Consider the following 27,050-nt stretch of genomic DNA (forward strand, 5'->3'; position numbering starts at 1 on the left):
TCGTACGTCTTCACGATCCGACTGATCCAAGTACCGAACGCACGGCACCTCCGAGTTCAGCACACGTTCAGCTCGATGACGTCCCATGAACTCCGATCCAGCAGAGCTTCACGGGAGAGTTTCGTCAGCACGACGGCGTGATGACGGTGATGATGATGCTACCGACGCAAGGCTTCGCCTAAGCACCGCTATGATATAATCGAGGTGGATTATGGTGGAGGGGGGTACCGCACACGGCTAGAATAGATCAATAGATCAACTTGTGTGTCTAGAGGTGCCCCCCGCCCCTGTATATAAAGGAGCAAAGGGGGGAGGTCGGGCGGCCCCTGTAGGCTCTCCAGGAGGAGGAATCCTCCTCCTAGTAGGAGTAGGATTCCCCTCTTTCCTACTCCTACTAGGAGGGGGAAAGGAAGGGGGAGAGGGAGAGGGAAAGGGGGGCGCCGCCCCCCTCTCCTAATCCAATTCGGACCAGAGGGGGAGGGGCGCGCGGTCTGCCCTAGGCCAGCCGTCTCTCTCTCCACTAAGGTCCATAAGGCCCACTATTTCTCTCGGGGGGGGGGGGGTTCTGGTAACCCTCCGGCACTCCGGTTTTCTCCGAAACCATCCGGAACACTTTCGGTGTCCGAATATAGTCGTCCAATATATCAATCTTTACGTCTCAACCATTTTGAGACTCCTCGTCATGTCCGTGATCATATCCGGGACTCCAAACTACCTTTGGTACATCAAAACACAAAAACTCATAATACCGATCGTCACCAAACTTTAAGCGTGCGGACCCTACGGGTTCGAGAACTATGTAGACATGACCGAGACACGTCTCCGGTCAATAACCAACAGCGGAACCTGGATGTTCATATTGGCTCCCACATATTCTACGAAGATCTTTATCGGTCAAATTGCATAACAACATACGTTGTTCCCTTTGTCATCGGTATGTTACTTGCCCGAGATTCGATCGTCGGTATCTCAATACCTAGTTCAATCTCGTTACCGGCAAGTCTCTTTACTCGTTCCGTAATATATCATCCCGCAACTAACTCACTAGTTACAATGCTTGCAAGGCTTATAGTGATGTGCATTACCGAGTGGGCCCAGAGATACCTCTCTGACAATCGGAGTGACAAATCCTAATCTTGATTTATGCCAACTCAACAAGTACCATCGGAGACACCTGTAGAGCACCTTTATAATCACCCAGTTACGTTGTGATGTTTGGTAGCACACAAAGTGTTCCTCCGGTAATCGGGAGTTGCATAATCTCATAGTCATAGGAACATGTATAAGTCATGAAGAAAGCAATAGCAGAAAACTAAACGATCAAGTGCTAAGCTAACAGAATGGGTCAAGTCAATCACATCATTATCCTAATGATGTGATCCCATTAATCAAATGACAACTCATGTCTATGGTTAGGAAACATAACCATCTTTGATTAACGAGCTAGTCAAGTAGAGGCATACTAGTGACACTTTGATTGTCTATGTATTCACACATGTACTAAGTTTCCGGATAATACAATTCTAGCATGAATAATAAACATTTATCATGATATGAGGAAATAAATAATAACTTTATTAGTGTCTCTAGGGCATATTTCCTTCAGTCTCCCACTTGCACTAGAGTCAATAATCTAGATTACACAGTAATGATTCTAACACCCATGGAGTCTTGGTGCTGATCATGTTTTGCTCGTGGAAGAGGCTTAGTCAACGGGTCTGCAACATTCAGATCCGTATGTATCTTCCAAATCTCTATGTTTCCCACCTGGACTAGATCCCGGATGGAATTGAAGCGTTTCTTGATGTGCTTGGTTCTCTTGTGAAATCTGGATTCCTTTGCCAAGGCAATTGCACCAGTATTGTCACAAAAGATTTTCATTGGACCCGATGCACTAGGTATGACACCTAGATCGGATATGAACTCCTTCATCCAGACTCCTTCATTTGCTGCTTCCGAAGCAGCAATGTACTCCACTTCACATGTAGATCCCGCTACAACGCTTTGTTTAGAACTGCACCAACTGACAGCTCCACCGTTTAATGTAAACACTATCCGGTTTGCGATTTAGAATCGTCCGGATCAGTGTCAAAGCTTGCATCAATGTAACCTTTTACGATGAGCTCTTTGTCACCTCCATATATGAGAAACATATCATTAGTCCTTTTCAGGTATTTCAGGATGTTCTTGACCGCTGTCCAGTGATCCACTCCTGGATCACTTTGGTACCTCCCCGCTAGACTTATAGCAAGGCACACATCAGGTCTGGTACACAGCATTGCATACATGATAGAGCCTATGGCTGAAGCATAGGGAACATCTTTCATTTTCTCTCTATCTTCTGCAGTGGTCGGGCATTGAGTCTGACTCAACTTCACACCTTGTAACACAGGCAAGAACCCTTTCTTTGCTTGATCCATTTTGAACTTCTTCAAAACTTTGTCAAGGTATGTGCTTTGTGAAAGTCCAATTAAGCATCTTGATCTATCTCTATAGATCTTAATGCCTAATATGTAAGCAGCTTCACCGAGGTCTTTCATTGAAAAACTCTTATTCAAGTATCCCTTTATGCTATCCAGAAATTCTATATCATTACCAATTAGTAATATGTCATCCACATATAATATCAGAAATGCTACAGAGCTCCCACTCACTTTCTTGTAAATACAGGTTTCTCCAAAAGTCTGTATAAAACCAAATGCTTTGATCACACTATCAAAGCATTTATTCCAACTCCGAGAGGCTTGCACTAGTCCATAAATGGATCGCTGGAGCTTGCACACTTTGTTAGCTCCCTTTGGATCGACAAAACCTTCTGGTTGCATCATATACAACTCTTCTTCCAGAAATCCATTCAGGAATGCAGTTTTGACATCCATCTGCCAAATTTCATAATCATAAAATGCGGTAATTGCTAACATGATTCGGACAGACTTAAGCATCGCTACGGGTGAGAATGTCTCATCGTAGTCAATTCCTTGAACTTGTCGAAAACCTTTTGCGACAAGTCAAGCTTTGTAGACAGTAATATTACCGTCAGCGTTAGTCTTCTTCTTGAAGATCCATTTATTCGCAATTGCTTGCCGATCATCGGGCAAGTCAACCAAAGTCCATACTTTGTTCTCATACATGGATCCCATCTCAGATTTCATGGCTTCAAGCCATTTTGCGGAATCTGGGCTCACCATCGCTTCTTCATAGTTCGTAGGTTCATCATGATCTAGTAGCATGACTTCCAGAACAGGATTACCGTACCACTCTAGCGCGGATCTCACTCTGGTTGATCTACGAGGTTCAGTAGTATCTTGTTTTGAAGTTTCATGATCATTATCATTAGCTTCCTCACTGACTGGTGTAGGTGTCATTGAAACAGTTTTCTGTGATGCACTACTTTCCAATAAGGGAGCAGGTACAGTTACCTCGTCAAGTTCTACTTTCCTCCCACTCATTTCTTTCGAGAGAAACTCCTTCTCCAGAAAGTTTCCAAACTTAGCAACAAAAGTCTTGCCTTCAGATCTGTGATAGAAGGTGTATCCAATAGTATCCTTTGGATATCCTATGAAGACACACTTCTCCGATTTGGGTTCGAGCTTATCAGGTTGAAGCTTTTTCACATAAGCATCGCAGCCCCAAACTTTCAGAAACGACAACTTTGGTTTCTTGCCAAACCATAGTTCATAAGGCGTCGTCTCAACGGATTTTGATGGTGCCCTATTTAACGTGAATGCGGCCGTCTCCAAAGCATAACCCCAAAACGGTAGCGGTAAATCAGTAAGAGACATCATAGATCGCACCATATCTAGTAAAGTACGATTACGATGTTCGGACACACCATTGTGTTGTGGTGTTCCGGGTGGCGTGAGTTGCGAAACTATTCCGCATTGTTTCAAATGTACACCAAACTCGTAACTCAAATATTCTCCTCCACGATCAGATCGTAGAAACTTTATTTTCTTGCTACGATGATTTTCAACTTCACTCTGAAATCTTTGAACTTTTCAAACGTTTCAAACTTATGTTTCATTAAGTAGATATACCCATATCTGCTTAAGTCATCTGTGAAGGTGAGAAAATAACGATATCTGCCACGAGCCTCAATATTCATCGGACCACATACATTTGTATGTATGATTTCCAACAAATCTGTTGCTCTCTCCATAGTACCGGAGAATGGTGTTTTAGTCATCTTGCCCATGAGGCACGGTTCGCAAGTACCAAGTGATTCATAATCAAGTGGTTCCAAAAGTCCATCAGTATGGAGTTTCTTCATGCGCTTTACACCGATATGACCTAAACGGCAGTGCCACAAATAAGTTGCACTATCATTATCAACTCTGCATCTTTTGGCTTCAACACTATGAATATGTGTGTCACTACTATCGAGATTCAACAAAAATAGACCATTCTTTTAAGGGTGCATGACCATAAAAGATATTACTCATATAAATAGAACAACCATTATTCTCATATTTAAATGAATAACCGTCTCGCATCAAACAAGATCCAGATATAATGTTCATGCTTAACGCTGGCACCAAATAACAATTATTTAGGTCTAATATTAATCCCGAAGGTAGATGTAGAGGTAGCGTGCAACCTGCGATCACATCGACTTTGGAACCATTTCCCACGCGCATCGTCACGTCGTCCTTAGCCAATCTTCGCTTAATCCGTAGTCCCTGTTTCGAGTTGCAAATATTAGCAACAGAACCAGTATCAAATACCCAGGTGCTACTGCGAGCATTAGTAAGGTACACATCAATAACATGTATATCACATATACCTTTGTTCACCTTGCCATCCTTCTTATCCGCCAAATACTTGGGGCAGTTCCGCTTCCAGTGACCAGTCTGCTTGCAGTAGAAGCACTCAGTTTCAGGCTTAGGTCCAGGTTTGGGTTTCTTCTCTTGAGCAGCAACTTGCTTGACATTCTTTTTGAAGTTCCCCTTCTTCTTCCCTTTGCCCTTTTTCTTGAAACTAGTGGTCTTGTTGACCATCAACACTTGATGCCCCTTCTTGATTTCTACCTCCGCAGCTTTCAGCATTGCGAAGAGCTCGGGAATAGTCTTATTCATCCCTTGCATATTATAGTTCATCACGAAGCTCTTGTAGCTTGGTGGCAGTGATTGGAGAATTCTGTCAATGACGCAATCATCTGGAAGATTAACTCCCAATTGAATCAAGTGATTATTATACCCAGACATTTTGAGTATATGCTCACTGACAGAACTGTTCTCCTCCATCTTGCAGCTATAGAACTTATTAGAGACTTCATATCTCTCAATCCGGGCATTTGCTTGAAATATTAACTTCAACTCCTGAAACATCTCATATGCTCCATGACGTTCAAAACGTCGTTGAAGTCCCGATTCTAAGCCGTAAAGCATGGCACACTGAACTATCGAGTAGTCATCAGCTTTGCTCTGCCAGACGTTTATAACATCTGGTGTTGCTCCAGCAGCAGGCCTGGCACCCAGCGGTGCTTCTAGGACGTAATTCTTCTGTGCAGCAATGAGGATAATCCTCAAGTTACGGACCTAGTCCGTGTAATTGCTACCATCATCTTTCAACTTTGCTTTCTCAAGGAACGCATTAAAATTCAACGGAACAACAACACGAGCCATCTATCTACAATCAAGCATAAACAAGCAAGATACTATCAGGTACTAAGTTTCATGATAAATTTAGGTTCAATTAATTTACTTAAAGAACTCCCACTTAGATAGACATCCCTCTAATCCTCTAAGTGATTACGTGATCCAAATCAACTAAACCATGTCCGATCATCACGTGAGATGGAGTAGTTTCATTGGTGAACATCACTATGTTGATCATATCTACTATATGATTCACGCTCGACCTTTCGGTCTCCGTGTTCCGAGGCCATATCTGTATATGCTTGGCTCGTCAAGTATAACCTGAGTATTCCGCGTGTGCAACTGTTTTGCACCCGTTGTACTTGAACGTAGAGCCTATCACACCCGATCATCACGTGGTGTGTCAGCACGAAGAACTTTCGCAATGGTGCATACTCAGGGAGAACACTTCTTGATAATTAGTGAGAGATCATCTTATAATGCTACCGTCAATCAAAGCAAGATAAGATGCATAAAAGATAAACATCACATGCAACCAATATAAGTGATATGATATGGCCATCATCATCTTGTGCTTGTGATCTCCATCTTCGAAGCACCGTCGTGATCACCATCGTCACCGGCGCGACACCTTGATCTCCATCGTAGCATCGTTGTCGTCTCGCCAATCTTATGCTTCCACGACTATCGCTACCGCTTAGTGATAAAGTAAAGCATTATAGCGCGATTGCATTGCATACAATAAAGCGACAACCATATGGCTCCTGCCAGTTGCCGATAACTTGGTTACAAAACATGATCATCTCATACAATAAAATTTAGCATCATGTCTTGACCATATCACATCACAACATGCCCTGCAAAAACAAGTTAGATGTCCTCTACTTTGTTGTTGCAAGTTTTACGTGGCTGCTACGGGCTTAAGCAAGAACCAATCTTACCTACGCATCAAAACCACAACGATAGTTTGTCAAGTTGGTGCTGTTTTAACCTTCGCAAGGACCGGGCGTAGCCATACTCGGTTCAACTAAAGTTGGAGAAACTGTCACCCGCAAGCCACCTATGTGCAAAGCACGTCGGGAGAACCGGTCTCGCGTAAGCGTACGCGTAATGTCGGTCCGGGCCGCTTCGTCCAACAATACCGTCGAACCAAAGTATGACATGCTGGTAAGCAGTATGACTTATATCGCCCACAACTCACTTGTGTTCTACTCGTGCATATAACATCAACATATAAAAACTAGGCTCGGATGCCACTATTGGGGAACGTAGTAATTTCAAAAAAATTCCTACGCACACGCAAGATCATGGTGATGCATAGCAACGAGAGGGGAGAGTGTGATCTACGTACCCTTGTAGATCGACAACGGAAGCGTTTGGTTGATGTAGTCGTACGTCTTCACGGCCCGACCGATCAAGCACCGAAACTACGGCACCTCCGAGTTTTAGCACACGTTCAGCTCGATGATGATCCCCGGACTCCGATCCAACAAAGTGTCGGGGAAGAGTTCCGTCAGCACGACGGCGTGGTGACGATCTTGATGCACTACCGTCGCAGGGCTTCGCCTAAGCACCGCTACAATATTATCGAGGACTATGGTGGAAGGGGGCACCACACACGGCTAAGAATATGATCACGTGGATCAACTTGTGTGTCAAGGGGTGCTCCCTGCCCCCGTATATAAAGGATCAAGGGGAGGAGGCCGGCCGGCCCTCTATGGCGCGCCAAGGAGGAGTCCTCCTCCTAGTAGGAGTAGGACTCCTATTAGGAGGGGGAAAGAAGTGGGGAGGGAGAGGGAAAGGGGGCCCCCCTCTCCTAGTCCAATTCGGACCAGGGGGGAGGAGGCGCACGGCCCACCTTTGGCTGCCCCTCTCTCTCCACTAAGGCCCATATGGCCCATTACTTCTCCCGGGGGGTTCCGGTAACCCTCCGGCTCTCCGGTTTTCTCTGAAATCACCCGGAACACTTCCGGTGTCCGAATAAAGCCGTCCAATATATCAATCTTTATGTCTCGACCATTTCGAGACTCCTCGTCATGTCCGTGATCACATCCGGGACTCCGAACTAACTTCGGTACATCAAAACTCATAAACTCATAATATAACTGTCATCGAAACCTTAAGCGTGCGGACCCTACGGGTTCGAGAACAATGTAGACATGACCGAGACACGTCTCCGGTCAATAACCAATAGCGGAACCTGGATGCTCATATTGGCTCCTACATATTCTACGAAGATCTTTATCGGTCAGACCGCATAACAACATACGTTGTTCCCTTTATCATCAGTATGTTACTTGCCCGAGATTCGATCGTCGGTATCTCAATACCTAGTTCAATCTCGTTACCGGCAAGTCTCTTTACTCGTTCCGTAATACATCATCTCGCAACTAACTCATTAGTTGCAATGCTTGCAAGGCTTATGTGATGTGCATTACCGAGAGGGCCCAGAGATACCTCTCCGACAATTGGAGTGACAAATCCTAATCTCGAAATACGCCAACCCAACATGTACCTTTGGAGACACCTGTAGAGCACCTTTATAATCACCCATTTACATTGTGACGTTTGGTAGCACACAAAGTGTTCCTCCGGCAAACGGGAGTTGCATAATCTCATAGTCATAGGAACATGTATAAGTCATGAAGAAAGCAATAGCAACATACTAAACGATCGGGTGCTAAGCTAATGGAATGGGTCATGTCAATCAGATCATTCACCTAATGATGTGATCCTGTTAATCAAATAACAACTCCTTGTTCATGGTTAGGAAACATAACCATCTTTGATTAACGAGCTAGTCAAGTAGAGGCATACTAGTGACACTCTGTTTGTCTATGTATTCACACATGTATTATGTTTCCGGTTAATACAATTCTAGCATGAATAATAAACATTTGTCATGATATAAGGAAATAAATAATAACTTTATTATTGCCTCTAGGGCATATTTCCTTCAATTTATTGGAAAGAATTAAATGCAACTCTAAAGATTGGGACCTCGACGAAGGTAAGGAGTCAGATATGACACCTAAGTATGATAGTGTTAAATCTTTTATGGATACCGATGTTTTCCGTAAATTTAGCACTAAATATGGACTTGACTCTGAGATAGTAGCCTCTCTCTGTGAATCTTTTGCTGCTCATATCGATATCCCTAAGGAGAAGTGGTTTAAATATCATCCTCCCATGGAAGTAAAAGTAGCTGCACCTATTAAAGTTGAATAAAAGACTATCACTTTATAATGATCCTATTGTTCCTACTTCTTATGTTGAGAAACCACCTTTCCCTGTTAGGATAAAGGATCATGCTAAAGCTTCAACTGTGGTTCGTAAAAGCAATATTAGAACTTATACACCTCCTGAGCAAATTAAAGTTGAACCTAATATTGCTATTGTTAAAGATCTCTTGCCTGATAATATTGATGGGCATGTTATTCATTTCTGTAATGAAACCGCTAGAATTGCCAAACCTTGTGCTAAAGATAAAAATAGACTTGTTGTAGGCATGCATGTTGTTTCAGTTAAAATAGGAGATCATTGTTATCATGGCTTATGTGATATGGGTGCTAGTGCTAGTGCAATACCTTTCGACTTATACAAAGAAATTATGCATGGCATTGCACCCGCTGAGTTAGAAGATATTGATGTCATAATTAAAATTGCCAATAGAGATACTATTTCACCAATGGGAATTGTTAGATATGTTGAAGTCTTGTGTGGGAAAACTAAATATCCTGCTGATTTTCTTGTTCTTGGCTCCCCACAAGATAGCTTTTGTCCCATTATTTTCGGTAGACCCTTCTTGAACATTGTTAATGCTAAGATAGATTGCGTAAAGGATGTTGTTACTATTGGTTTAGGTGATATGTCTCATGAGTTTAATTTCTCTAAATTTCGTAGACAACACCGTGAAGAGGAATTGCCTAGTAAAGATGAAATTATTGGTCTTGTTTCTATTGCCGTGCCTCCTAGTGATCCTTTAGAACAATATTTGCTAGACCATGAAAATGATATGTTTATGAATGAAAGAAGGGAAATAGATGAAGTATTCTTTAAACAGGAACCCATCCTGAAACACAATTTTCCTGTTGAAATCCTAGGGGATCCTCCTCCACCCAAGGGTGATCCCGTGTTTGAGCTTAAATCGTTACCTGATGAGAAAAAGATATATCCTGTCATTATTAGTGCTAACCTTTCAGAGCATGAAGAAGAGAGATTATTGAAAAATCTGAAGAAGCACCGTGCTGCTATTGGATATACTCTTGATGATCTTAAGGGCATTAGTCCCACTTTGTGTCAACACAAAATAAATTTGGAGGAAGATGCCAAACCAGTTCGTGATCATCAACGACGGCTGAATCCTAAGATGAAGGAAGCGGTAAGAAAGGAAATACTAATGCTTCTTGAGGCAGGTATAATTTATCCCGTTGCTGATAGTCAGTGGGTAAGTCTTGTCCATTGTGTCCCTAAAAAGGGAGGTATTACTGTCGTTCCTAATGATAAAGATGAATTGATTCCTCAAAGAATTATTACATGTTATATGATGGTAATTGATTTCCACAAATTAAATAAGGCTACTAAAAAGGATCATTACCCCTTACCTTTTATCGATCAAATGCTAGAATGATTATCCAAACATACACATTTTTGCTTTCTAGATGGTTATTCTGGTTTCTCTCAAATACCTGTGTCAACCAATGATCAATCAAAGACTACTTTTACTTGCCCTTTTGGTACTTTTGCTTATAGACGTATGCCTTTTGGTTTATGTAATGCACCAGCTACCTTTCAAAGGTGCATGATGGCTATATTCTCTGACTTCTGTGAAAAGATTTGTGAGGTTTTCATGGATGATTTTTCCGTCTATGGATCCTCTTTTGATGATTGCTTAAGCAACCTTGACCGAGTTTTGCAGAGATGTGAAGAAACTAATCTTGTCTTGAATTGGGAAAAGTGCCACTTTATGGTTAATGAAGGTATTGTCTTGGGGCATAAAGTTTCTGAAAGAGGTATTGAGGCTGATAAAGCCAAGGTTGATGCTATTGAAAAGATGCCATGTCCCAAGGACATCAAAGGTATAAGAAGTTTCCTTGGTCATGCCAGTTTTTATAGGAGGTTCATTAAGGACTTCTTAAAAATTTCTCGGCCTCTGACTAATTTATTACAAAAAGATATACCATTTGTCTTTTATGATGATTGTGTAGAAGCATTTGAAATACTTAAGAAAGCATTGATCTCTGCACCTATTGTTCAGCCACCTGATTGGAATTTACCTTTTGAAATTATGTGTGATGCTAGTGATTATACTGTAGGTGTTGTTCTAGGGCAAAGAGTTGATAAGAAATTAAATGTTATTCAATATGCTAGTAAGACTCTAGATAATGCCCAGAGAAATTATGCTACTACTGAAAAAGAATTCTTAGCAGTTGTATTTGCTTGTGATAAGTTCAGACCTTATATTGTTGATTCTAAAGTAACTATTCACACGGATCATGCTACTATTAAATATCATATGGAAAAGAAAGATGCTAAGCCTAGGCTTATTAGATGGGTTCTCTTGCTACAAGAATTTGACTTGCATATTGTTGATAGAAAAGGAGCTGAGAACCCCGTTGCAGACAACTTGTCTAGGTTAGAGAATGTTCTTGATGACCCACTACCTATTGATGATAGGTTTCCTGATGAACAATTAAATGTCATAAATGCTTCTCGTACTACTCCATGGTATGCTGATTATGCTAATTATATTGTTTCTAAATTTATACCACCTAGTTTCACATACCAACAAAAGAAAAAGTTTTTCTATGATTTGAGGCATTACTTTTGGGATGAGCCCCATCTTTATAAAGAAGGAGTAGATTGTGTTATTAGACGTTGTGTACCTGAGCATGAACAGGAATAGATCCTACGCAAGTGTCATTCCGAGGCTTATGGAGGACACCACGCTGGAGATAGAACTACACATAAGGTATTGGAATCCGATTTTTATTGGCCTACTCTCTTCAAGGATGCCCGTAAGTTTGTCTTATCTTGTGATGAATGTCAAAGAATTGGTAATATTAGTAGACATCAAGAAATGCCTATGAATTATTCACTTGTTATTGAACCATTTGATGTTTGGGGCTTTGATTATATGGGACCTTTTCCTGCCTCTAATGGTTATACACATATTTTTAGTTGCTGTTGATTACGTTACTAAGTGGGTAGAAGCTATTCCAACTAGTAGTGCTGATCATAACACTTCTATTAAAATGCTTAAAGAAGTTATTTTTCCGAGGTTTGGAGTCCCTAGATATCTAATGACTGATGGTGGTTCACATTTTATTCATGGTGCTTTCCGTAAAATGCTTGCTAAGTATGGTGTTAATCATATAATTGCATCTTCGTATCACCCGCAGTCTAGTGGTTAAGTAGAATTGAGTAATAGAGAGCTCAAATTAATTTTGCAAAAGACTGTCAATAGATCCAGAAAGAATTGGTCCAAGAAACTTGATGATGCATTATGGGCCTATAGAACCGCATATAAAAATCCTATGGGTATGTCTCCGTATAAGATGGTTTATGGAAAAGCATGTCACTTACCTCTAGAACTAGAACATAAGGCATATTGGGCTATTAAAGAGCTCAATTATGATTTCAAACTTGTCGGTGAGAAGAGGTTATTTGATATTAGCTCACTTGATGAATGAAGAACCCAAGCCTATGAAAATGCCAAGTTGTTTAAAGAAAAAGTTAAAAGATGGCATGACAAAAAAATACAAAAGCGTGATTTAATGTAGGTGATTATGTATTACTATACAACTCTCATTTTATATTTTTTGCAGGAAAACTTCTCTCTAAATGGGAAGTCCCTTACGTTATCGAGGAGGTCTATCGTTCCGGTGCCATAAAAATCAACAATTTCGAAGGCACAAATCCGAAGGTGGTGAACGGTCAAAGAATCAAACATTATATCTCAGGTAATCCCATAAATGTTGAAACCAATGTTATTGAAACCATAACCCCGGAGGAATACATAAGGGACACTTTTCGGAACGTTTCAGACTCCGAAAAGGAATAGGTATGTGGTACGGTAAGTAAACCGACTCCAAAACAGTTCTAATGGCAATTTTCTTCCGTTTTGGAATATTTAGAAAAATAGAAAAATAAGGAGCAGTCCAGGAAAGGCACGAGGGCTCCACGAGGGTGGAGGGCGCGCCCTACCCCCCTGGTGCGCCCCCTACCTCATGCGCACCTCGTGTGCTCTCCGGACTGTGTTTTCTTACACGTCACGTATTTTGGTCGGTAAAAATTCATTATATAACCTCCCACAGGTTTTGACCACCGTATCACGCATAAATCTCCTGTTCTCGTTTCGAGCTGTTTTCTGCCAGGGTTGTCAAAGCCAAGCATCATGTCGTCTCCCTCCTCCTCCAACAATGAGGGCAACGATGCTTGGCTAATGAAGATAGAGCTGAAGAGAGAAGAACCCATGGAGATCAACAAGCATGAAGGGATCAAGAAGGCCACGGAGGACCAAGTTCCAGCAACAGAAGACATCTTTCAACTTGATCACAATATTCTTACCCCAACTGAGATCGAAGCTTTCAAGATGACTGAGCTAGCTCGTATACAAAACAAGTATCTCACACGTGAAAATATTTTGTTGAAGGAGCATATCATCGCACTCAAGGGCATTATCCGCAAGTTGGAAGACCTCCTACGCTCGATGTGCGACTACCCTTCATCACCACCATCTTCTTCACCAACAAAGGAGACATAATGACATGGGTATGGGCACTCCCCTTGGCAACTGCCAAGCTTGGGGGAGTGCCCCAGTATCGTATCACCATCACTTTTATCTTTACCGTTTTCTTAGTTCGATCCTTTTGATAATATCTTGATCTAGTAGCATAAAGTTTTTAGTATGATCTAGTTGTGAGTTTTGCTTTATGATCCTTCTATGTAATCGAGTCCGTGAGCTATATATAACAAAGATTAGTGTTGAGTCAAGGGCTTGATTATTTTTCCATGATATTGAGTGAATAAAATAAAATAGAAAGAAATAAAAGAGATCATATGGATCTTATGGAGAGTAATGAGCTCACATAGAAAAAGTATGATGAATAAAAGCTGTTGAGAGTTGACAAACATAGTTTTGGTCATCGTTGCAATTAATAGAAGTAATAAAGAAAGAGAGGTCTTCACATATATACTATCTTGGACATCTTTTATGATTGTGAGCACTCATTAACATATGACATGCTAAAGAGTTGACGTTAGACAAGGAAGACAACGTAATGGGTTATGTTTTCTTACACCTGAGATAAATTATATTGTCATGGATCATCCAACATGGTTGAGCTTGCCTTTCCCTCTCATGCTAGCCAATTCTTTGCACCAAGTAGAGATACTACTTGTGCTTCCAAATATCCCTAAACCCAGTTTTGCCATGAGAGTCCACCATACCTACGTATAGATTGAGTAAGATCCTCCAAGTAAGTTGTCATCGGTGCAAGCAATAAAAATTGCTCTCTAAATATGTATGACTTATTAGTGTGGGAGAAAATAAGCTTTATACGATCATGTGATATGGAAGAAATAAAAGTGACGGACTGCATAATAAAGGTCCATATCACAAGTGGCAATATAAAGTGGCGTTCTTTCGCATTAAGATTTTGTGCATCCAACCATAAAAGCGCATGACAACCTCTGCTTCCCTCTGCGAAGGGCCTATCTTTTACTTTTATCTCCTGCCTTGCATAAGAGTCATGGTGATCTTCACCCTTCCTTTTTACATTTTATCTTTTGGCAAGCACAACATGTTGGAAAGATCCTGGTATATATGCCTAACTGGATGTGAGTTTTCATGAACTATTATTGTTGACATTATCCTTGAGGTAAAACGTTGGGAGGCAAAACTATACGCCCTTATCTTTCTCTGTGTCCAATTAAAACTCCATACCCATAAGTATTGTGTGAGTGTTAGCAATTGTGAAAGACTATATGATAGTTGAGTATGTGGACTTGCTGAAAAGCTCTTATATATTGACTCTTTCCTATGTTATGATAAATTGCAATTGCTCCAATGACTGAGATTATAGATTGTTAGTTTTCAATGAAGTTTATGATTCATACTTGAAATTGTGATTGAATTGTTACTCTAGCATAAGAGATCATATGACAAGAATTATATAAGTTGTTGTTCTAAGAATTATCATGATGCCCTCATGTCCGTATTTTATTTTTATCGACACCTCTATCTCTAAACATGTGGACATATTTTTCGATTTTGGCTTTCGCTTGAGGACAAGCGAGGTCTAAGCTTGGGGGAGCTGATACGTCCATTTTGCATCATGCTTTTATATCGATATCTATTGCATTCTGGGCTGTTATTACACATTATGTCACAATACTTATGTCTATTCTCTCTTATTTTACAAGGTTTACATAAAGAGGGAGAATGCAGGCAGCTGGGATTCTGGGCTGGAAAAGGAGCAAATATTAGAGACCTATTATACACAGCTCCAAAAGTCCTGAAACTTCACGGAAGGCATTTTTAGAATATATAGAAAATAATGAGCGCAAGAAGTTCCAGAGGGGGGCCACACCCAGCCCACGAGGGTGGGGGCGCGCCCTACCCCCTTGGGCGCGCCCCCTGCCTCATGGGTCCCCTGGTGGCCCTCCGATGCCCATCTTCTGCTATATGGAGTGTTTCGATGAGGAAAAAATCATAAGCCATCTTTCCGGACAAGACTCCGCCACCACGAGGCGGAACCTTGGCAGAACCAATCTAGGGCTCCGATAGAGCTGTTTTGCCGGTGACACTTCCCTCCGGGAGGGAGAAATCATCACCATCGTCATCACCAACGCCCCTCTCATCGGGAGAGGGCAATCTCCATCAACATCTTCACCAGCACCATCTCCTCTCAAAACCCTAGTTCATCTCTTGTATCCAATTCTTGTCTCTAAGTCCGGGATTGGTACCTGTGGGTTGCTAGTAGTGTTTATTACTCCTTGTAGTTGATGCTAGTTGGTTTACTTGGTGGAAGATCATATGTTCAGGTCCTATATGCATATTAATACCCCTCTAATTATGAACATGAATATGCTTTGTGAGTAGTTGCGTTTGTTCCTGAGGACATGGGAGAAGGCTTGCTATTAGTAGTCATGTGAATTTGGTATTCGTTCGATATTTTGATGAGATGTATGTTGTCCCTCCTCTAGTGGTGTTATGTGAACGTCTGATGTCTACTACACAACCTTCTTCTTGTAGACGTTGTTGGGCCTCCAAGTGCAGAGGTTTGTAGGACAGTAGCAAATTTCCCTCAAGTGGATGACCTAAGGTTTATCAATCCGTAGGAGGCGTAGGATGAAGATGGTCTCTCTCAAGCAACCCTGCAACCAAATAACAAAGAGTCTCTTGTGTCCCCAACATACCCAATACAATGGTAAATTGTATAGGTGCACTAGTTCGGCGAAGAGATGGTGATACAAGTGGTATATGGATAGTAGATAATAGTTTTTGTAATATGAAAATACAAAAACAGCAAGGTAGCAAGTGGTAAAAGTGAGCGTAAACGGTATTGCAATGCGTTGAAACAAGGCCTAGGGTTCATACTTTCGCTAGTGCAAGTTCCCTCAACAATACTAACATAAATGGATCACATAAATATCCCTCAACATGCAACAAAGAGTCACTCCAAAGTCACTAATAGCGGAGAACAAACGAACAGATTATGGTAGGGTACAAAACCACCTCAAAGTTATTATTTCCAATCAATCCGTTGGGCTATTCCTATTAGTGTCACAAACAGCCCTAGAGTTCGTACTAGAATAACACCTTAAGACACAAATCAACCAAAACCCTAATGTCACCTAGATACTCCAATGTCACCTCAAGTATCCGTGGGTATGATTATACGATATGCGTCACACAATCTCAGATTCATCTATTCAACCAACACATAGAACCTCAAAGAGTGCCCCAAAGTTTCTACCAGAGAATCACGACGAAAACGTGTGCCAACCCCTATGCATAGGTTCATGGGCGGAACTCGCAAGTTGATCACCAAAACATACATCAAGTGAATCATGTGGTATACCATTGTCACCACAGGTACGCACGGCAAGACATACATCAAGTGTTCTTAAATCTTTAAAGACTCAATCCGATAAGATTACTTCAAAGGGGAAACTCAATCCATTACAAGAGAGTAGAGGGGGGGGGGAAGAAACATCATAGGATCCAAACATAATAGCAAAGCTCGCGATACATCAAGATCGTATCACCTCAAGAACACGTGAGAGAGAGAGAGATCAAACACATAGCTACTGGTACATACCCTCAGCCCCGAGGGAGAACTACTCCCTCCTCGTCATGAAGAGCACCGGGATGATGAAGATGGCCACCGAAGAAGGATTCCCCCTCCGGCAGGGTGCCGGAACGGGTCTAGATTGGCTTTCGGTGGCTACGGAGGCTTCTGGCGGTGGAACTCCCGATCTATTGTGCTCCCCGATGTTTTAGGGTATATGGAGATATATAGGCAGAAGAAGTACGTCAGGGGAGCCACGAGGGGCCCATGAGGGTGGAGGGCGCGCCCAAGGGGGGTGGGCGCGCCCCCTACCTCGTGGCCTCCTCGAAGCTTCCCTTACGTAGACTCCAAGTCTTCTGGGCTTCTTCTGATCCAAAAATAAGTTCCGTGAAGTTTCAGGTCATTTGGACTCCTTTTGATTTTCCTTTTCTTCGAAACCCTAAAATAGGCAAAAAAACAAAAACTGGCACTGGGCTCTGGGTTAATAGGTTAGTCCAAAAAATGGTATAAAAGTGTATAATAAAGCCCATAAAGATCCAAAGTTGATAATATAATAGCATGGAACAATAAAAAATTATAGATACGTTGGGGACGTATCAGCATCCCCAAGCTTAATTCCTGCTCGTCCTCGAGTAGGTAAATGATAAAAACAGAATTTTTGATGTGGAATGCTACCTAACATATTTATCCATGTAGTTCTCTTTATTGTGGCAAGAATATTCAGATCCATAAGATTCAAGACAAAAGTTTAATATTGACATAAAAACAATAATACTTTAAGCATACTAACTAAGCAATCATGTCTTCTCAAAATAACATGGCCAATGAAAGATATCCCTACAAAATCATATAGTCTGGCAATGCTCCATCTTCACCACACAAAATATTTAAATCATGCACAACCCCGATAATAGGCCAAGCAATTGTTTCATACTTTTGATGTTCTCAAACTTTTTCAATCTTCATGCAATATATGAGCGTGAGCCATGGATATAGCACTATAGGTGGAATATAAGGGTGGTTGTGGAGAAGGCAAAAAGGGAGAACATAGTCTCACATCAACTAGGCGTATCAACGGGCTATGGAGATGCCCATCAATAGATATCAATGTGAATGAGTAGGGATTGCCATGCAACGGATGCACTAGAGCTATAAATGTATGAAAGCTCAAAAAAAGAAACTAGTGGGTGTGCATCCAACTTGCTTGCTCACGAAGACCTAGGGCATTTTGAGGAAGCCCATCATTGGAATATACAAGCCAAGTTCTATAATAAAAGATTCCCACTAGTATATGAAAGTGACAACATAGGAGACTCTCTATCATGAAGATCATGGTGCTACTTTGAAGCACAAGTGTGGTAAAGCATTGCCCCTTCTCTCTTTTTCTCTTATTTTTTTATTTTTTTATTTTTATTTTTTTATTTTTACTTTTTTATTTTTTTATGTGGGCCTTCTCTTTTTTATGGCCTCTTTTCTCTTTTTTTATTTGGGCTTCTTTGGCCTCTTTTTTTTCTTCGTCTGGAGTCTCATCCCGACTTATGGGGGAATCATAGTCTCCATCATCCTTTCCTCACTGGGACAATGCTCTAATAATGATGATGATCATCACACTTTTATTTACTTACAACTCAAGAATTACAACTCGATACTTAGAACAAGATATGACCATATATGAATGCCTCCGGCGGTGTACCGGGATGTGCAATGATTCATGAGTGACATGTATGAAAGAATTATGAACGGTGGCTTTGCCACAAATACAATGTCAACTACATGATCATGCAAAGCAATATGACAATGATGAATTGTGTCATAATAACGGAACGGTGGAAGTTGCATGGCAATATATCTCAGAATGGCTATGGAAATGCCATAATAGGTAGGTATATTGGCTGTTTTGAGGAATGTATATGGTGGGTGCATGATACCAGCGAAAGGTGCGCGGTATTAGAGAGGCTAGCAATGGTGGAAGGGTGAGAGTGCGTATAATCCATGGACTCAACATTAGTCATAAAGAACTCACATACTTATTGCAAAAAATTATTAGTTATCGAAACAAAGTACTACGTGCATGCTCCTAGGGGGATAGATTGGTAGGAAAAGACCATCGCTCGTCCCCGACTGCCACTCATAAGGAAGACAGTCAATAAGTAAATCATGCTCCGACTTCATCACATAACGGTTCACCATACGTGCATGCTACGGGAATCACAAACTTCAACACAAGTATTTCTCAAATTCACAACTACTCAACTAGCATGACTTTAATATCACCATATTCATATTTCAAAACAATCATCAAGTATCAAACTTCTCTTAGTATTCAATGCACTATATATGAAAGTTTTTATTATATCCCTCTTGAATGCCCATCATATTAGGACTAGTTTCAGAACCAAAGCAAATTACCATGATGTTCTAAAAGACTCTCAAAATAATATAAGTGAAGCATGAGAGTTCATCTATTTCTATAATACCACCACCGTGCTCTAAAAAGATATAAGTGAAGCAGTAGAGCAAACGACAAACTACTCCGAAAGATATAAGTGAAGATCAATGAGTAGTTTAAATAATTATGTAGCTATGTGAATACTCTCTAACATTTAATAATTTCAGATCTTTATATTTTATTCAAACAGCAAGCAAAGCAAAATAAAATGACATTCTAATAATGGCAAACATCATGTGAAGAAGCAAAAACTTAGGATCAACCGAAACTAACCGATAGTTGTTGAAGAAGAAAGGTAGGATGCCAACCGGGGCATCCCCAAGCTTAGACGCTTGAGACCTCTTGAAATATTATCTTGGGATGCCTTGGACATCCCCAAGCTTGAGCTTTTGTGTCTTCTTAATTTTTCTCATATCACGGTCTCCCTAAATCTTAAAAGTTTTATCCACACAAAACTCAACAAGGACTCGTGAGATAAGTTAGTATAAACCATTGCAAAAACCTTATCATATTCTACTGTAGCAAATCACTAAAATTATTATTCAACATTGCATACTAAATGCCTCTGCATATTTAATAGTCCTATCCTCAAATAGAATCATTAAAGAAGCAAACATATGCAAACAATCCAATCATAACAGCAATCTGCCTAAACAGGATAGTCTGTAAAGAATGCAGCAACATCCATACTTCCCTAGCTCCAAAAATAATGAAAGAAAATTCCCACTGTAATAAATTTATAAGAGCTTAATATGCAAAATGTTTCAACATTTTATCACATTCTAACTTTTCTAGGGAATTATTGCAACAGCGGTAAACTTTCTGTTTTCAAACAGCAACATGAAGACTTGTAAAATAGGCATAGTAAAGGCTATCAATGCCAATTTTATTGAAATAAAAGATGCAAAACATTGTTCTAAATAACGTCAAGCAAATCTTGACAAAATAAATTGACGCTCCAAGCAGAACACGTATCATATGGTGAATAAAAATATAGCTCCAAGTAAAGTTACCGATGAACGAAGACGAAAGAGGGGATGCCTTCCGGGGCATCCCCAAGCTTAGGCTCTTGGTTGTACTTGAATATTACCTTGGGGTGCCTTGGTTATCCCCAATCTTAGGCTCTTGCCACTCCTTATTCCATAGTCCATCGAATCTTTACCCAAAACTTGAAAACTTCACAACACAAAACTTAACAGAAAACTCGTAAGCTCTGTTAGTATAAGAAAGCAAATCACCGTCATAAGGTACTGTAATTAACTCATTATAAATTCATATTGGTGTAATATATACTGTATTCCAACTTCTCTATGGTTCATACCCTCCGATACTACTCATAGATTCATTAAAATAAGCAAACCACACGATGAAAACAGAATCTGTCAAAAACAGAACAGTCTGTAGTAATATGAATCAAACGTATACTTATGGAACTCATAAAATTCTAAAATAAATTTCTGGGCCTGAGTAATTTATCTATTAATTATCTGCAAAAATAATTAACTAAATATCACTCTCCAAATAAAAATGGCAGCAATTCTCGTGAGCGCTAAAGTTTCTGTTTTTTACAGCATGATCAATAAGACTTCCCCCAAGTCTTCCCAAAGGTTCTACTTGGCACAAACACTAATTAAAAGCATAAAACCACATCTAAACAGAGGATATATGAATTATTTATTACTAAACAGGAACAAAAATCAAGGAACAAGAAATTGGGTTGACTCCCAACAAGCGCTATCGTTTAACGCCCCTAGCTAGGCATGATGATTTCAATGATGCTCACATAAAGGATAAGAATTGAAACATAAAGAGAGCATCATGAAGAATATGACTAGCACATTTAAGTCTAACCCACTTCCTATGCATAGGGATTTTGTGAGCAAACAACTTATGGGAACAAGAATCAACTTGCATAGGAAAGTAAAACAAGCATAACTTCAAAACTTTAAGCACATAGAGAGGAAACTTGATATTATTGCCATTCCTACAAGCATAAGTTCCTCGCTCATAATAATTTTCAGTAGCATAATGAATTAATTCAACAATATAACCAACACCTAAAGCATTCTTTTCATGATCTACAAGCATGGAATTTTTATTACTCTCCACATAAGCAAAATTCTTCTCATTCGGAATAGTGGGAGTATCATAAGAGACTCGAATACTATAAATTGTTTCCACATTAAAAGAGTAATGTTCAGAAAAAGGGTAATCATAATCATGACAAGTTTTGTAAATATAATCATCACTACTTTTTATAGCATAAGTTTCATCACAATAATCATCATAAGTAGCAACTTCGTTCTCATCATAATCAATTGAAACCTCTTCCAAGATAGTGGAATCATTACTAAATAAAGTCATGACCTCTCCAAATCCACTTTTATAATTATCACAATAAGATTCAACATCATGAATAATATGACTAATAAATTTAAGTCTAACCCACTTCCTATGCATAGGGATTTTGTGAGCAAACAACTTATGGGAACAATAATCAACTAGCATAGGAAGGCAAAACAAGCATAACTTTAAAACTTTAATCACATAGAGAGGAAACTTGATATTATTGCAATTCCTACAAGCATATATTCCTCCATCATAATAATTTTCAATAGCATCATGAATGAATTCGACAATATAACCATCACATGAAACATTCTTTTCATGATCTACAAGCATAGAAAATTTACTATTCTCCACATAAGAAAAATTCTTCTCATTCGGAATAGTGGGAGTATCATAAGAAACTCGAATACTATAAATTTTTTCCACATTAAAAGAGTAATGTTCATAAAAAGGGTAATCATAATCATGACAATTTTTATAAATATAATCACTACTTTTTATAGCATAAGTATCATCACAATAATCATCATAAGTAGGAGGCATGCTATCATCATTATAAATTTGCATATCAAAACTTGGGAGACTAAAAATATCATCTTCATTGAACGTAGCATCCCCAAGCTTGGGCCTTTTCATATCATAAGCATAATCACTCTTATAATTAATAGTATGGATATCACCAATAGTATAGCAATTATCATATTCTTCCAAGCAAGTGCCAAAAATATTTTCAAGATCATAAGAAGTATCATTATCTTCCACAATTATATTTTCATGAGGCACAATAGTAATAGGAGCAGCATTATTTGGGGGATATATCTTTTTACCTCTCTTCCTTTTTCTTTTCTTCTTCTTCACCACATCATGTGTGGGTTCAATCCTTTTTTTGGAGCTCCTTATTAATGAGATTGGTTGAATAGGAGGCTCCTCCTCGTTACCTGATTCATCATAAGAAATAATAGGAGGGTATTCGGAAGTCTCTTCCCTTTCATTAGTATTCTCTTCATCCTCTATTTGTTTTCTTTTCTTTATGTAGTTGGCAATATAAGGATTTTCAATACAATTCACCGCACAATACATATAAATTTCCTCTAAATCAAATCCAAGAAGTTTATAACGGACAAATTCTGGAAGATAATTAGTTATACGTTTCATTTCTTCGTAACCCATAAGCAAACTAAGTTCATTATGATGTGCAAGGGAAATCAAGTCATCACAATTTTTGGACACGATACAATCATGAAACAATTTGCATTGGGTACTGAAATGATCATGTTCATTGCAAAGCTCACAAGTATGGCCAAGATAATTTAAATTTTCAGCACATTCATCTAGCCTTTCTTGCAACAATTTAGTTTCTAAGTACTTATGCCTCTTGCAATATCTATCTTCCCTATTTGGTGTGTACTTAGAAACCCAATGCAGTCCACAATTATTGACATGTTTATAGGAGGCATTTTCATCATAACTAGTGCAATCATCATTAGTACCATGGGTATTCAAGGAGTTCATACTAACAACATTGCAATCATGCTCATCATTCAAAGATTTAGTGCCAAACATTTTATAGATTTCTTCTTCTAGCACTTGAGCACAATTACCCTTTCCATCATACTCACGAAAGATATTAAAAAGGTGAAGCGTATGAGACAAACTCAATTCCATTTTTTATAGTTTTATTTTATAAACTAAACTAGTGATAAAACAAGAAACTAAAAGACTCGATTGCAAGATCTAAATATATACCTTCAAGCACTCACCTCCCCGGCAACGGCGCCGGAAAAGAGCTTGATGTCTACTACACAACCTTCTTCTTGTAGACGTTGTTGGGCCTCCAAGTGCAGAGGTTTGTAGGACAGTAGCAAATTTCCCTCAAGTGGATGACCTAAGGTTTATCAATCCATAGGAGGAGTAGTATGAAGATGGTCTCTCTCAAGCAACCCTGCAACCAAATAACAAAGAGTCTCTTGTGTCCCCAACACACCCAATACAATGGTAAATTGTATAGGTGCACTAGTTCGGCGAAGAGATGGTGATACAAGTGGTATATGGATAGTAGATATAAGTTTTTGTAATCTGAAAATATAAAAACAGCAAGGTAGCTAATGATAAAAGTGAGCACAAACGACATTGCAATGCTAGGAAACAAGGCCTAGGGTTCATACTTTCACTAGTGCAAGTTCTCTGGACAATGATAACATAACTGGATCACATAACTATCCCTCAACATGCAACAAGGAGTCACTCCAAAGTCACTAATAGCGGAGAACAAACGAAGAGATTATGGTAGGGTATGAAACCACCTCAAAGTTATTCTTTCCAATCAATCTGTTGGGCTATTCCTATTAGTGTCACAAACAGCCCTAGAGTGGCTTATTTGGATCCACATGTTTCATGCTATGGTTAGGTTTACCTTAATACTTTTGTTGTAGTTGCGGATGCTTGCAATAGAGGTTAATCATAAGTGGGATGCTTGTCCAAGTAAGGACAACACCCAAGCACCGGTCCACCCACATACCAAATTATCCAAGTACCGAACGCGAATCATATGACCGTGATGAAAACTAGCTTGACAATAATTCCCACGTGTCCTCGGGAGCGCTTTTCTCTATATAAGAGTTTGTCCAGGCTTGTCCTTTGCTACAAAAAGGATTGGGCCACCTTGCTGCACTTTATTTACTTTTGTTACTTGTTGCTCGTTACAAATTATCTTATCACAAAATTGTTTGTTACCTATAATTTCAGTGCTTGCAGAGAATACCTTGCTGAAAACCGCTTGTCATTTCCTTCTGGTCCTCGTTGGGTTCGACACTCTTACTTATCGAAAGGACTACGATAGATCCCCTATACTTGTGGGTAATCAGTGTTGAACCTAAATAAATGTTATTAGGTGTTTGCGTTGAGCAAGAATATGATTTGATCATGTTTATTGCAATACGGTTATTCATTTAAGTTAGAGAATAATTGTTATTCTGTTTACATGAATAAAACCTTCTATGGTTATACACCCAATAAAATGGTTTGTTGGATCTCGATCGTAGTGATACACATATTCATAATATTGAAGCCAAAAGATGCAAAGTTAATAATGATAGTGCAACTTATTTGTGGCACTGCCGTTTAGGTCATATTGGTGTAAAGCGCATGAAGAAAATCCATGCTGATGGGCTTTTTGAATCACTTGATTAATGAATTAGTAGATGCTTGTGAACCATGCCTCATGGACAAAGATGACTAAGACTCCGGTCTCCGGAACAATGGAGCGAGCAACTGACTTATTGGATATAATACATACTGATGTATGAGGTTCGATGAGTGTTGAGGCTCGCGACGGGTATCGTTATTTTTTGACCTTGACAGATGATTTGAGCAGATATGGGTATATCTACTTGAAGAAACAGAAGTCTGAAACATTTGAAAAGTTCAAAGAATTTCAGAGTGAAGTGGAAAATCATCGTAACAAGAAAATAAAGTTTCTACGATCTGATCATGGAGGAGAATATTTGAGTTGTGAGTTTGGTCTTCATTTGAAACAATGCGGAATAGTTTCGCAACTCACGCCACCCGGAACACCACAACGTAATGGTGTGTCCAAACATCGTAACCGTACTTTATTAGATATGGTGCAATCTATTATGTCTCTTACCAATTTACACTATCGTTTTGGGGTTATGCATCAGAGACAGTTGCATTCACGTTAAATAGGGCACCATCTAAATCCGTTGAGACGACACCATATGAACTGTGGTTTGGCAAGAAACCAAAGTTGTCGTTTCTTAAAGTTTGGGGTTGCGATGCTTATGTGAAAAAGTTTCATCCTGATAAGCTCAAACCCAAGTCAGAAAAGTGCGTCTTCATAGGATACCCAAAAGTTACTGTTGGGTACACCTTCTATCACAGATCCGAAGGCAAGATATTCGTTGCTAAAAATGGATCCTTTCTAGAGAAGGAGTTTCTCTCGAAAGAAGTGAGTGGGAGGAAAGTAGAACTTGATAAGGTAATTGTACCTTCTCCCGAATTGGAAAGTAGTTCATCACTGAAATCAGTTCCGGCGATGCTTACACCAATTAGTGAGGAAGTTAATGATGATGATCATGAAAGCTTCGGATCAAGTTACTACCGAACCTTGTAGGTCAACCAGAGTATGTTCCGCACCAGAGTGGTTTGGTAATCCTATTCTGGAGTTCATGCTACTTGACCATGACAAACCTACGAACTATGAGGAAGTGATACGTCTCCGTCGTATATACTTTTCCAAACACTTTTGCCCTTGTTTTGGACTCTAACTTGTATGATTTGAATGGAACTAACCCGGACTGACGCTGTTTTCAGCAGAATTACCATGGTGTTGTTTTATGTGTAGAAAACAAATATTCTCAGAATGACCTGAAACTCCACGGAACATCTTAGAAAAACAATAAAAAATCCTTGCCAAAGATGAAGACCAGGGGGCCCACACCCTTCTCACGAGGGTGGGGGGCGCCCCCCCCTAGGGTGCGCCCCTACCTCGTGGGCCCCCTGTTGTGTCTCCGACTCCAACTCCACCTCCATATATTGAGTTTCGATGAGAAAAAAAATCAAGGAGAAGAAATCATCGTGTTTTATGATACGAAGCCGCCGCCAAGCCCTAAAACCTCTCGGGAGGGCTGATCTGGAATCCGTTCGGGGCTCCGGAGAGGGGGATTCGTCACCGTCGTCATCATCAACCATCCTCCATCACCAATTTCATGATGCTCACCGCCGTGCGTGAGTAATTCCATCGTAGGCTTGCTGGACAGTGATGGGTTGGATGAGATTTATGATGTAATCGAGTTAGTTTTGTTAGGGTTTGATCCCCAGTATCCATTATGTTCTGAGATTGATGTTGCTATGACTTTACTATGCTTAATGCTTGTCACTAGGGCCCGAGTGCCATGATTTCAGATCTGAACCTATTATGTTTTCATGAATATATGTGAGTTCTTGATCCTATCTTGCAAGTCTATAGTCACCTACTATGTGTTATGATCCGACAACCCCGAAGTGACAATAATTGGGACCACTCCTGGTGATGACCATAGTTTGAGGAGTTCATGTATTCACTATGTGCTAATGCTTTGTTCCGGTTCTCTATTAAAAGGAGGCATTAATATCCCTTAGTTTCCAATAGGACCCCGCTGCCACGGGAGGGTAGGACAAAAGATGCCAGGCAAGTTCTTTTCCATATACTATATACGGAATACATGCCTACATTACATTGATGAATTGGAGCTAGTTCTGTGTCACCCTATGTTATGACTGTTACATGATGAACCGCATCCGGCGTAATTATCCATCACTGATCCGGTGCCTACGAGTTTTCCATATACTGGTTTACGC

This window comes from Triticum dicoccoides, chromosome 6A (genome assembly GCF_002162155.2).
Source record: "Triticum dicoccoides isolate Atlit2015 ecotype Zavitan chromosome 6A, WEW_v2.0, whole genome shotgun sequence".
Classification (NCBI taxonomy): domain Eukaryota; kingdom Viridiplantae; phylum Streptophyta; class Magnoliopsida; order Poales; family Poaceae; genus Triticum; species Triticum dicoccoides.